Source organism: Pteropus medius, unplaced genomic scaffold (assembly GCF_902729225.1).
Source record: "Pteropus medius unplaced genomic scaffold, Ma_sr-lr_union100, whole genome shotgun sequence".
Lineage (NCBI taxonomy): Eukaryota > Metazoa > Chordata > Mammalia > Chiroptera > Pteropodidae > Pteropus > Pteropus medius.
The window spans coordinates 4,315,278-4,329,699 of NW_024354500.1; the positions used below are offsets into that span (position 1 = coordinate 4,315,278).

The following is a 14,422-nucleotide window of genomic DNA, read 5'->3' on the forward strand; positions in this document are numbered from 1 at the left end:
AATCACTTTCTATCTCTAGGAACAATGTTATAAAGAACTTTTATTCAGCCTTATTTCAATAGTTTTTTTCTTGGTAATACGAAGGATGAATTAAGTTGATCACAAAAGACTTGCACTACTCTGAATTACCTGTTTCACCTTGGAAAGCCACACAAAATGAACCTCTTAAGCCTTTTGAAAGTGACCTTTTTTCCCTCAGCAATGATTTATCTTTCTCCTGGAAAATCCGTTTTACAAAAGGGAGTATGATTAAAGGAAGCCAACCAGCACAAACACTTGCTGAAGATCCTGCTTATCTGGAACTCACTTGACAATGTATGTTTTTGGGGTTGGGAATGATGCAGGTTCAAGGGATAATTCTGCCTTTCAGGCACTTTAATTTATTTCATGCCTGAGCACTGTCATTGTACGTAGACAAGATGAAATGCATCGTTGTGTAAAGAAATGAAATGGAATCCTACTTGACCCAGCAGGATGGGGCATTATGTTTGACTCAGTAGTGATTCCTGGGATAATATCTAATTCCAGGAGGAAAATTTCTTGATATGGCCACCTGCTGTGATTGGCTTTGTCCAGGGATCACAAGTTGTTCTGGGTGACTGGGCTCAGGACATGCTTAAAAGAATGCAACTCATCTCCTGCTGGCATTTAGATCTCTTCATTTTCTCGATGCTTTCTATTCAACAGGAACAACTGAATGGAACAGAAGGGTTGGGAGAATATGAAGCACTGCACACTCTAGTAGCAGAGAGTCAAGGCCCACTTGACCCAAGATTCTTATTTATTTAATTTTTTAGAGAGCCATCATTATTTCTTCACAGGGCACTTTTTAATTTTTACACTTCTCGGGCCAGCCCCTTGCATGTCTTTCTCTGTTCAGTGTGTGTGAAGTATTTACTTTGAAAAGGCTGCACACCAATAGATTAAATAAAATAGGAACACTCTGTGTCTCACAAGAGGGAATCGTGCAGACAGCTTTATTACTTCTATCAGAGAACAAAGATTTTTCCCAGCATGCAGAGGATTATTAGGCCAGAAGCAAATAAACGGAATGTGTGATGTCAAAGCTTCAAATGCAAGCAAGATAAATTGTCTAATTGATTTTTCTTCAATTATGGCTTTTGCAATACAATTCCTCATGTTTTGCTTCTGGACTTTTATCATTTAGAATTTTAAAAATTAATTTGGGCATAAATATAGGAAATAATTTGCTATCCTAATATTCTTTCCCTCCAAATCTAGAGAACATAATTTTAAACTATTCCCACAATGAAATATTCATAGGTTTACATGATAATTATCAATAATTGACAATATTTTCCCCATCTTCTTTTTTTGAATTCTGAAAAAAAAATTTAAGAATGATGATGCCATGACATTTCATTGTCCAAATTTCAACGTTCCTTACCTTGGTCAGTTAAAAGTTAATTAAATTAACAATGAGAAACTTGTTAGTGTGTTTTTATTCTTTTTTTAATTTTCTTAGCTTCTCTCTGGATATTGGCTTAAAGTTAGAAGGGTTAATTTATTGTAAAACTTATTTTCCCTTTCTATTTAATTTCATTTTTGCAAGATAGCCCTGAGAATAAAAATAAACAATGACTGTTTGATCTCGCAAGTAAAAGATACAAGCTTTCAAGACTTAATTCTTAATCTAATGAAAATGAATACTTCTGAAATATACGTGCATGATAATATATATTTTAACTAAGTGCATATTTATTCACCATATATACAAATACTTGTAACAGATTAACATGTGGCTAACTATATATGCTTGATACACATAGGTATTATATAAAACGATGTACATATCTATGTATATTGCAATCTATGTAGAATATATTTATGTATTGCTGCAAATGATTACATTGTTCCAAGTTTTATTAGATTGTGAATAATTTTTGAGATTGTGAAATCCATTTAGAAACTGCTCACATTTCACATTTTAAATCAGTAAAAATCCAAAGGTATTTAGGTAGTATGTAGGAGCAATTTCTGTACTCCCTTATTAGATAGCCCTGAATTTCAGTCATTTGAGTATACGAGAATATATTCCTATAAATTCTATGAGAAAATCTGAAGTCGCTGACCTTGTTAGCCTTCATTCTTTAATAACTGCGTCAAGCTGAGAAATCTATGCTATGAACAAAATATAGCAGTTGGTCAAAGATTTTAGAATTTAAAAAAAACTGCTCTATTTTAAAAGATGCAGTACCAAAAGTGTAATGTATTCTTTAGACAAATTACATTGGTGCAGCTTTGGGATATAAGGTATATTTTATAAAAATGTGATGTAAAATTTCCAAGTGGTTTTTTCCCTTTCCCTTTCTTTTGCTTTCCTTCCCGATCAATTCATTCTAACAGCTGTTATACAGGGTTGTGTATGGTGGAATTCAGCACAGGGAATGCTTAATCATTGTGGCTTCATTTGAGGGGTTTAGCTTAAGCAAGCATGTTGAGGAGGATATCCACACAGAGATGTGGCCTGGCTCAAGATAGTTGAGCTCTGCTGGTATAGAGAGGGTTTTTCTGCTGAAGGTAGCCAGGCATGCTGTGTCTAGGCTGGGTGAAAAAGGCACCTGTATGAGTGGTGGCCAATTCTGGAGTGCCAGTGCCTGTATGGGATAAAAAGGGAACCCCCAGAGAGGAGATGCAATCAGCACGCGGTATTAGAAATCAAGAGAAGTGAAGAGGATTATGAGTAAGGTAAAAATCAGGATTAGGATTTCAGAGTCAGTGCTTGTGAGAAGGGTGTTTCTCAGGGCAGTAGATTAGCTGAAGGTATTGAAGCCAAAGTGGGAAAGGAAACCGTCCATGTGGTCTGGTGGGGGTGTGGTCTGGCAGGGGTGTTTGAGCCAAAGCTAAGTAAAGGAGACATTGGCATGAAGGCAAGGGAACAGATGATTGTTTATATAAAGGAAGATTTTTTTAAATAAGTAAATATATTGATGATAAGGGTAGTTATGGGAGATGGAGGATACATATGAGAAGGGAGAAAATAGAACAAAAGTTTTTTTGAGCTAATGGAATTGGAGTTATTGGTTTGATGTTTGAGTTTTCAATATATATAGCTATTTACAGAAGTAAATATATATGAAAATGTGATACACATATATGTATGTACATATATTTGTACACGTGTCCTTATATGTGTAAAGGCACATGCAAATCACACATATACATTCTTTAACTCTGTCAACTACAAGGGCCTAGAAATAGTGACGCTCATATAAAAGTAGGCACAACTAGTGCCCACGTCTTGGTTTCTATATACTATTATCTACTGAAAAGAACCAGAGCATCTAGAGAAATACCTTATTTCAGGGCTAGGAAAGTGAAATTAAAAATCTGGAACATCTATTTTTTATAGAGATGAAGTGCTCTGAGGATGATGGGGATATATCAAAAGCCTGCTTAAAATGGCTTACATTTGGCAACTCTGGGGTGAACTGATTATTAAAGTAAATAATGGCAGTAACAGATTATCAGTCATTGAATAAAATAATAAATTAATTAATAAGTCAAAATTTCAATTAAAAATAAAACATTTTCATAGACCCAAATTTACCTCTCCAATATTATTATTTATTACATGAGTAACAAATAATTTTAAAATAGAGAAACCTAGAAGACAAGATATTATCCAAGTGATCAAAATTAATACCACCAAAGATAACCACTTCCAGAAGGGCAGTGTAAGGACCTGTGAAAATCTATTCCTACATAAAAACAATGAGGACACAGCAGGAATTGTCAAAGTTAATTTTAAGAACTCTGGAAATTAACTAAAGACTTCTAGCAATTTGAGAAACGTTTATTTAGGAAAAATGGCTGAATCTCAATAAGAACAATGAACTCTGTAGAAGTTCAGCTTATTCTATTTCTATCCCTTTTCATAAGGTCACCAGAAGTATAGAAGATGAGCAGCCTCACAACATGGTGGCTGTGAAAACTAAGAACCAAGCACCCACTGGAGAGGAAAAAAATGGGCTTGGAGATCCCCCAAAAGCTTCATACCCATATACTATTATTATTTAGGTCAGTCTGGCAGCTTCCTAGAAAAACCTTTATTTGACCAGATTCAGAGCTCATTCATGGGAAAGCACTATCCTCTTATGTTTGTCTAAAAAACAAGTGCCAAATTTTTTTTTTTTTTTTTTTTTTTTAACACACAGTTACCTGAAGTGATGATATCACCTAGAGTTGAGACTCTGGTCAACAAATTGAAAAGAAATATCTGAGAAATGATAAATTAGTGATGGCCTTTGTAAAAAGCTGAAAACTTCTTAGCAATCTAGAAGACTATGCACCTGTGCAAGACTGCACTTAATGATCAAGAAACTCCTGAAGTCACCTCACCTCCCATGTCTGGCTGAACTTGAAGCTCTGAACAGACAGAAAGTAAAGGCTAAGATAAATTTGTAAACTTCAAGAGCATTGAAAATGTATTCCAACTAAGACAAAGAGTCCCTCAGCAAAGAATGGAAGAGCTATTGTTCTAGGAATTTAAAGAAGTCACTGTTCAATCATTCTCTGACTACTAAGCTTAACAAGCACGAACTGAAGTGGCTGTACATGACAAAAATACAGACTTATAGAATTAGTCAAGGAAAATCACTAAATAAATAATCAGCAACAACAATAGTAACAAACAGCAACAACGATAAACTCTGGGGAGGGATAAGGATATGACTTAGAGTTACCACGTTATATAATTTAAAACATTTAAGTTTCAAAAAAATTATAAAGACCTAGAAAAATGTGGCCCATAAACAAGAAAAAAGCAATAAATAAAATCTATCTTTGAGAGTGTGTAGATGTTGGACTTAGTAGACAAAGGCTTTGAATCAGCTAGTATATACATGCTTAAAAAACTAAAGGTAACCATGTATATAGGATAAAAATAAAATAGAAAACAATGCTTACCAAGTAAAGAATATAAATGAGAGATTGAAGTTAGAGGAAAAGGCCAAATATAAATTCTGGAGGTGAAATGTACAATAACTGAAGTAATTTTCTAGAGGGACTCGACAGCAGATTTGCAGTGGCAGGAAAAATATAATAAACAAACCTAAAAATATGTAAAATGAGATGATCTTAATCTTAACAAAAAGAAAAAAATGAATGAAGCAAATCAACAGACACTCAGAGACTGATGGAAAACCAACAAACATGCTTACATACGCATAAAGTAAAACCAATAGTAGAGGAGAGAGTGAAAATTACAGAAAGAATATGAAGAAATAAGGGCCTAAAACTTCCAAGTTTAATTTAAAAAAAATTAATCTATACATCCAAGATGTACAATGAACTCAAAGTAGGGTATTCTCAAAAAGATACAAATCTAAGCACAACATAATCAAAATTTTAAGGACAAATATAAAGAGAGAATCTTTAAAGCAGTAAGAAAAATGACTCATCACATACAAAAGGTTCTTGAAAGATTAATAGTTAAATTTACATTAGAAACTCAAATCCAGAAGGCAACAAAATGACATGTTGAAGTGCTGAATTAAAAAACAAATTTCATGTAAGAATTCTGTATCCATCAAAGCTATCTTTCAAATGTGAAAAAAAAATTAAGATATTTTCATATTTTTCAAAAAAAATGAGACAATATGTTGCTAACTAGCACCTACTCTATAAGAATTCCTGAAGGAAGTCCCCTGGCTGAAATGAAAGGACACTAGAGAAAAACTTGAATCCACACATAAAGAGCACCAATAAAAGTAATTACATACCTAAATGTAATAGCATAAACATATTATTTGTTTGTAGTTCTTCTTCTATCAGACTTAAAATACATTTACATAAAGCAATAATTATAAAGACATGTTAATGGGCTTATAAATAATAAAAACATTATTTAGATGACAATAATAGCACAAAGACTTGAAGATGAAATGCACTTTTGTTGGAAGAGAGTTTTTGTATAGTATTAAATTTAAACTGGTATTAATATGAACTAGGTTGCTTAAATTAAGATGTTAATTTTGTCTCCTAGGAAACCATTAATAAAATAACTAAGAAAACATAGTGAAAGTAACAAAAAATAAAAGAATAGAAGATACACTAAGCAAATAGTAATTAAAGAGTTGGAGTGGATATACTAACATCAGGTAAAATAGACTTTAAGACAAAAATTACGGTTAGGAGCAAAAACATACTGACAAATTGTCAATCTATCAGGAAATTACAACAATTATGAACATATAAATCCCTAATAATCAGATTCTAAAATACATGAAGCAAAACCTGACATAACTGCAAGGAGAAAGTGGTAATTCAAAATAATATTTTGAGATCTTAAAACCATACTTTCAATAATGTATAGAACAATGAGGCAAAAGATCAACAAGGAAATAAAAGACATGAATAACACTATGAACAAATTAAAATAGTCATTTATAGAACATTACACCCAAGACCTGTACAATACATACTCTTCTTAAGCACACCTGGAACTTTCTCCAGAATAGACCATATGATAGGCCATCAAAACAAAACAAAACAAAACAAAACAAAAAATACCAAGTGTCAAAAAAACTTTGACACTTAAGAAGAATGAAATCACACAAAGTATGTTCTTCAACAAAATGGAAATAAATAATATATAATAGAAGGAAATATGGGGAATTAACAAATATATGGAAATTGAGCAACACACTCCTAGGTAACCAATGATTCAAATAAGAATAAGTAAAAATAGAAAATACTTTGAGATAAATGAAAATGAAAATATAATCTATGGGATGGAACTAAAGCAATGCTTAATGGGAAATGTATACCCCTAGAGACCTATATTAAAAATGATGCCCTAATGATGCCCAAATCAGTGCCCTAACTCAACACCTTAAGAAACTCAATAGCCCCACTGTATTTGTTGAAGATCATGGGTCAGTGGACTAGAAGTATCTTAAAAATTCAAACTTCAACTAATTGTGGAGTTTTTTTATGTTTTTTCACCCTAAATTACATATCAAAATATAAAACCAAAGATAAAAAGAAGTACAAATATACCTTCTATACCAAACTAGTTGTTTTAGTGTAGTGATTGATCCTTCTACTGAGACTCATTATTGTTCATTAGTAGTAGCAAGCTAACTTCCACCAATCTCTTAGTCACCACTCTACTCAGTAGATTGAGTTAGTCATTGCTATTCCAATTATTTCTCCTTTCTGATTTGTCCCATTCTTGCTGCTCATCTCCAAACACTGATGCAATAGACACTGCTACCTTGCTACAAAGCATCTCTGATAAAGTGTGTGTGTGTGTGTGTGTGTGTGTGTGTGTGTGTGTAACTCTTTTGCTAGAAGACCCTGCCAGTTAGATTTAGCATAGCTCCTAGAATTTTCTTAGGAAATTACAGCAGAGTAATCATGAAGTATAGACTCCCTTACCTTCTATCAACCAAGGTCTGAGATACACTGGAATTCCATTTATTCTCAGTTTGTTCTAATCCTGACTATATGCAATCCTGGAAAGGCAGAGTCTAGCCCACCCTTTATCTTGAAATAGTAAGAATTTAGATATCCCTGATTCTTGTAAAATCCTTATATTTCCTTCATATTTTCTCTCACTATTCATTTCTATATCATTCATGCAAATTAAATACTTAAACACATCCCTTGACATAGATTCCTCTCTAGCAATATATCTTGATTATATAAATGGTTACATATGGTGAGTTGTGAAAGATAGCTGAATATTCAATCAATCAAACATAGTATATTCAATCGTTCATTCATTCATTTATTCAAAAAGTACTCATTGAGGAATACTTGCTTCATTTCAGGCATCATGCTGGGTGACTCTGAACAAGACTAGTATGGTCTTTGTGGTTCCTGACTATAGGAAGTTTAAATTCTGGTAGCAGACAGAAAGAATATCCTTTCTGTCCTTGGAAAGAAGAAAATCAAAATTCCTTTGAAGCAGAACATTCATGCTGTCATAAGAAAAGTGGGATTTGGGAGTCGGCAAAAATTGAGGAAGGAAGATAAGAAGGCTTTTTCTTTTAACTTGACTCTGAGTTGGATAAAGCTCTCTCTGAGCCTAGGTCTCCACTGCTTAAGGAAGAATTAGGGTCCACGTGTCCACATGAGCTAAGATTTATTAGCAGTTTTATTTCCAGTGAGAAAGGATTTTCCTTCCTTGTGGGCCTTCAGTTGTCCCCCAGAAAGAGCACAGAGAAAATCCAGACGTTGGAGCACGGACAGAGACTATCAGCACACTGAACTCAAGAGTACACTGATGGCTCTCTCTAGCTTCCAGAGCCTTCCAAAAGGAAGCAAAGACATCTACAGTGGGGTGATTTTTTTTTTTTTAATTATTAACTTTATTTTTTACCCAGCATTTATTTCCCTCCTTTGCCTCTCTTTATTCAAACAACTAGGCCATTCTCAGTTCATAGCCACAAGGGAGGAGTATGTCACTTTGGAGAATAAAAGCTAAGGAGTCTTCTTGGCTTCAGTCTCTGAAAGTGAAAAGTATTTAAAGCAAAGGTCTCAAATTAGCAGCGTTCAGGCCAAATCTCTCCTGGAGAAATGTTTTATTGGTTACTATGATGTTGGCCCACACATTGTTTTAAAATAGAAATAGTGGCTAACATTTGAAATTGGAACACAATATTTATATCTAGCTTTCTGACTTCTCTAAAAGATTCAGCTCTTACAGCTGAGGCAATATTCCCACATGACAACGGTGGAAGGATCCAGTTATCAGCTGTCTTCTTTTGCTGGGATGCATGCTTTTCCATTGGACTCAGTCCCTGCTCATGTGTTTGTATCCCCAGCAATGAGGCACAGTATTAGTTACCTTTATCATTTTGCATCTACTAGACTCACTTATGTTACCTACCTTGAACCTGAAGCTACCTAAGACACTTTGGCCTTCACAGAAATGATAAAATTCTGGTTACAAACCAAATTTGGAGTAGAATTGATATACCATAAAAGCAAGTATTTGAGAACCCTGGAAGCTTGACGGATGGCATTATAATCCAGGGATAGGAGGAGAAATGATGAGTGTACAGTTAGTGGGTCAATTGAGAGAGCCTCCTTTCCGTTTCCTCAGCAGAGAATAGGGAGACATAAAAATCCCAACTAGTCTTCTGAGTCTGACAGCTGGAGGGATTTATGGCACAGAAAGGTGGCAACACCTGAGAGTAGATACTGTTTTATGATGTTCTGGGGCATATGTTGACTTCAGTAGTTTCTGAGAGATTTCTTTTTGCCCCAGCATGACCTGGAAAGGGCAGAATGATTTCTGTGTGCCAACACATGGCACAGAATTAACTGTGAATGCTGCCAGATCTGAAGATTTTCTGCCAAGAGGATTGAGTGAGAGATGTCGCAGCAGATGCCTGCATGGACCAATCATGTGGAAAACCAGATTCTAGCACACATATATCCATGCCATGTCCATGAATACCTTGGTGTTCAATGAATTCTTAGAAAATTGACACTTTCAGATGACACGTTGATTTTACATATATTTAATATATAAATGAAATTATATATCATGTATATCTGGATATGTGGACTGGAATATATACCCCAAATTTATCTCTATCTAAAATTTAGAGATAAAGATGATGCTTTGAGAAAATTCATTGGAAAATAACAACTGTATATTCAGAGTCATAGGATTTTCCAGAACAGATGTGGCACCAAGGAATCTGGACCTGGACAGCCTCCATAACCATACTGGCTAAAGGTGATCATACGTTTTTAACAAAGAGAGAGAGATGGAGAGGAGCATGAGGAGGAGGAGGAGGAGAAGATGAGGAGGGAAAATAGAAGGAAGAGGAGGAGGTCTACTTACCTCATTCATATTACAGCAAAAGTTGTTCTTGTAGAGTGTGTATTTAATTTTTTCCAAAAACTGCTTGTGGTCCTGACAGTCTCTACAAAGAATTCCTATAGACTCTGTAAAATGTATCTGAAATGTAGCCTTTCAGTCTTACCTGACTCTAACATTGATTCTGGAGCCTAGAGTGGGAAAAAACCTAATTAGTAGATGCTGCCTTAATGAGTTTTATTTCCGCCTGTGTGTATTGCTTGATACACTTGCACCTGATACTCCTGGTGTTTCAGTATGAGTAGATCATGTTTTTTTGCACTTCTTTTGAAAATTCAAATCAAGTGTATTCACATATCACTAAATATATAAAATCATTATGCCCATTACTTTTTCTGTTCCTTTCTCAGTAGTAAAGTGCACTTTTAAAAAATGAAACAGATGATGAAACAGAGGGGACAATGTTCAGAATAAAAGTCCACATAATGAGTGTCTATCAACACTATCATCTCACAATTTATAGTAGACATGTTGAGACAGCAGCCCCAGCGGTGCATTAACTGAAAGTCTCTGAGGCTAAGTCATCACGATTTTTCAAAAAAAATATATGAGATACTTATATAATCTTTATTACTTTTATTTTTTCATGCTATCATCTCCTTTCCCTGTTAATACTTTTCCTGGGAACTGTTTTTTATCCCCTGAGGATCATTTCTTGTGGAGGTCCATGCCTTGCCCCTTACTTCTCATTGTTTTGGTTCCACAGTGGTACTTTTCGTGACACTGCAGGACTTCAAAGTGGCCCTCACTTCATATCGTTTATCAACTTTCCTACCAATTCAATGTCACTTTGATGTCTCACTGAGCAGCTGGCAACTGCGCAGCAGGCCTAAAACAAGACTGAGTTGGCAGGACTCAGGGGTAAATAGCTAAAGTGGAAACAGTGTCCGGTGTGAACAGTACAGAAGCAATCTAACGACAACACTGTGATGTACATGTCCATCTGCAGCTAGGAAAAGCAAAAATGTAAAATATGTAAGCTTACGAACATGTATTCTGCAAGTTTAGTGGGCATTTAGTAGTAAATTACAGGAGATGTGAGCTTTAAAGGAATTCAGAGACCAACAATCCAGTATGAGGAAATTGAATGGCAGAGAGGTAGTTAACTTACTCATTAGCTTAGGGGTAAAGATGGACAGTCTTCTTTGCATCAGTCTCAGAGAAGTTCCCCTTCCATCTTTCAAGACATTGCCAAGATAGGTGTGTGATTTTCATAACTGTCATAAAGGTTTAAATATCTGTCTTACAACTGTCGTTTTGCTCTTTTTAAGTAAGATAGTCCTAATGTTCGATATCAAGAATGTTTTTGATTTAGACCTGTGAGTTTTCACTGACGTGCTTCCAAAGTATTTCCATCCTAGTAAAATCTGGTTGAAATTCATTCTCCAAATCATCTGTAAAATAACTTTTTCTTTTTTTTTTTACATTTTTACTTTATTTTCAGGAAGATGGCAGGTGTATCTTATGATCTTTCCATTGTTTCTATTTTTTTAATTTTTTGCTACTACGCTTTATATTTCTAAGAGCTAAGTCTTGATCTCAGAAAATTTCTTTTTTGAAATAACTGTTCTAGTTTTATTTTATGGGTAATATTTTTATTTATCTCTCTAAGAGTAAAAATAGCTTTATTTATACTCTTTTTCAAGTTCTCTCCCTCCTATAAAGTATCTTTTCTCTAAGTTTTGTGCCCTCCCCACCCCCACTTCTCTTTCTCTATTTCTTTCTTCCTTTCCTTTCATACTTTCTTTCTTCCTTCTGGTCTTTATCTTTAAGATTAGAGTTATTTATCAGATAACAGGTTATCCTTGACTGTTTACTCATAATTAAGAATGAAGGACCAAAAAATTGTTTGGAAATTCTGAGTGCAAGTGAAGCACACCAAACGTGAACTTCATTTTTAACTAATCTGACTGCACCATTTCAGTGGAGACTGCTAAAATAAATATTTTTTCTTGCAGTGGTTAGATTTTGAGAGAGAAATTTCTAATCCCATACTTTAAATAATAAACCAGCCTGCTAGCATTTTAGATGTGATCGAGAGAAGAGTGCTGGAAATCTCAGAATTCAACATGTAAATGTTCACTTTATCACCCTCTGTTGAGTACGACAGACCACCTTATACTGGGCCTAGTGTCCTTCAAACCATATGCCCTCTATTAATCTCTCCAATTGTCTGCCATTACTGAGGAGAAGAACTGGAGGTTTAAAGACTTCTTATATAGACTTATAATCAAGTCCCCTGTTTTCATCCATATATTCAATATCTCTTCAGTCATACCTTTTGCAGTCTATCCATAGCCCTTTACTGACAACTTTCTCATTTCTAATAAGTCAGTTGTTTTTTGCCAATCTGCTTTAACTTACAAAAATTATATTTTAATTTTCTCCCTTCTTTATCTTCATGGATTTGTCTTGACTTATTTCCCATTCACTGAGTTTCTCCAAGTATTTCAAGTCTTTAATCTTCCTTTTTTAAATTAATGTCTAACCTCTTTTTTTTCAGGTACTTATGTTGTTATTAGTGCTATTAAAATCAATAGAGAAGAACTTTATTTTGGCCTGTCACTTAAAATAAGTGCCTACTGGAACAAATATATGAGAGTAATCTAAGTCAGACGTAAACAAGCCAAACAATTCCCAAGATTTAATCTCCTCATCTAAGTGGTTAGACAAGAGACTTCTTCCAGATCACGTTCAACCAACCCTCATTCACGAAAAACAGGATGCATTTCCCAATGGAAGGACCCAGCTTTATTTAGTTAAGGGTAGGTGAGCAAATTCTCTTTCCTATTAGAAGACATTAGTTAGGCAAACACATGTTTAAAATCTATTATCCTTTTCAGTCTCATAAATTAGTAGCATTTCAAAGCTAAAGTAGAGATAGAAGATGAAACATATGTTATACATTAAAAGAAGACCTTTTTGAACTAGGCTGTCAATAGTAGCACAGTGAAGAAATTTCATGAAGCTGAAAAAATTCAATATAAACTTGAGGGGCAAGGGTTTGAGATCAGTATTGCCCAGACAAGAAGCAAAGGGCGAATTGGAACCATATTTCCACCTAAGATAAACAATTATCAGAAATAGGTCTATTGGCCTGCAAATTTATGTAGTCAATTTGTTCATAACTGGAGAAACACTATCTATAGCTTAAAGAGCACACTTTCTAGGAGGAAATAGTTGGAAGATACTGGGTAGGATAGTGTTCCCGCCAAAATTTATATATTTTTCAGAACTGCAGAATTTGGCCGTATTTGGAAATAAGGTCATTTTTTTTTTTTTTTTTTTTTTTTTTTTTTTTTAGCAGAGGCAGCCCTTGGGTGACCTCGCAGATTGCAAGGACCTTGTCAGCTTACATTCCCTTATTTTTTATTTTTCTTACTTACAGCACCTGGTCTTCCTAGGTAGTCTCCCATCCAAGTACTAACCAGGCCCGACCGTGCTTAGCTTCCCAGATCAGATGGGATCAGGGTTGTTCCGGGTAGCATGGCCGTAGATGAAATAAGGTCATTCTTAATTCTTAGTTGTTTGACATAAGTCAAACCTATTATAGGATATTTATATAAGCAATAAAACAATATTTCATAGGGACATTCTTACCTCCTTTCCTCTACTTTAAATATTGTTTTTCAGTCTCTTCCGATTTTAATACAAAAAATCATTTGAGGTATTTTTAAAATGTGTTTTCAGATTTGATGAGAAAAAATATATTTCTCTGTGGGTGTTTTCTGATGCCTCATTTACATCTGGTTGCTAAGGAAGCCTTCTGTGCATGTGTGTCTGTGTGTGTACGCACACACATACTCTTGTGTGTTCATTCTCTTGCTATCAGAACTGATGGTCATAAAAACTGATAATGGTTTTTAGATGATGGAGAGATAAATATATTGCAAAGATTTTAAAATAAACACCCACCATTTTCATTATCATTTTTATTTAAAAAAATGACTGTTTGAAAGATGATCTCTATTTTAAGAGCAAACTAAAAACAAACTTACACAGGTTTTATTACTAAGCACATGCTAAAATCATTTTGTTTTCCTTATGTTTAAATGCAAGAGCAGCATCATAGCTAAAACACTAAATATAAGGAGCTTTTAAATTTCCTGCTATATTTCTTTGAGAAGATATATGCAGATTAATATTGGGACAGTCTATAAGAGGCTATAGTTTTTTGTAAAACCTCCCAAGATGTATTATCTCTTAATGACAATTACAGTAGAAGAGGGGAAAAAAAAATACCTACTTGTGCAGTAAAAATGTATTAAATATATTTTTCTATTGTTGTTGTTGCAATTAGACACAAATTTAGTGGCTTAATACAACACTAAGTTATTATTTTGTAATTCTGGAGATAAGAAATCAGAAGTCATTTTCACTTGACTAAAACCAATGTGATGTCAGGGCTAAATTTATTCTGGAGGCTTGAGGGGAGACTCCATTTTCTAGCCTTTTTAAGCTTCTGGAGGCTGCACTCCTTCCTTGGCACTTGTCCCTAAACATCTCCGATCTTTGCTTTCATTATCACATCTACCTCCCTCTTACAAGAACTCTTGTGAC

At 34.4% G+C, this 14,422-nt stretch overlaps 1 pseudogene; it reads right to left on the reverse strand.

The window, feature by feature from the left end:
* Nucleotides 1-13,241: 13,241 nt before the first annotated feature.
* LOC120595173 (uncharacterized) lies at nt 13,242-13,360 on the reverse strand (annotated as a pseudogene).
* Nucleotides 13,361-14,422: the final 1,062 nt, after the last annotated feature.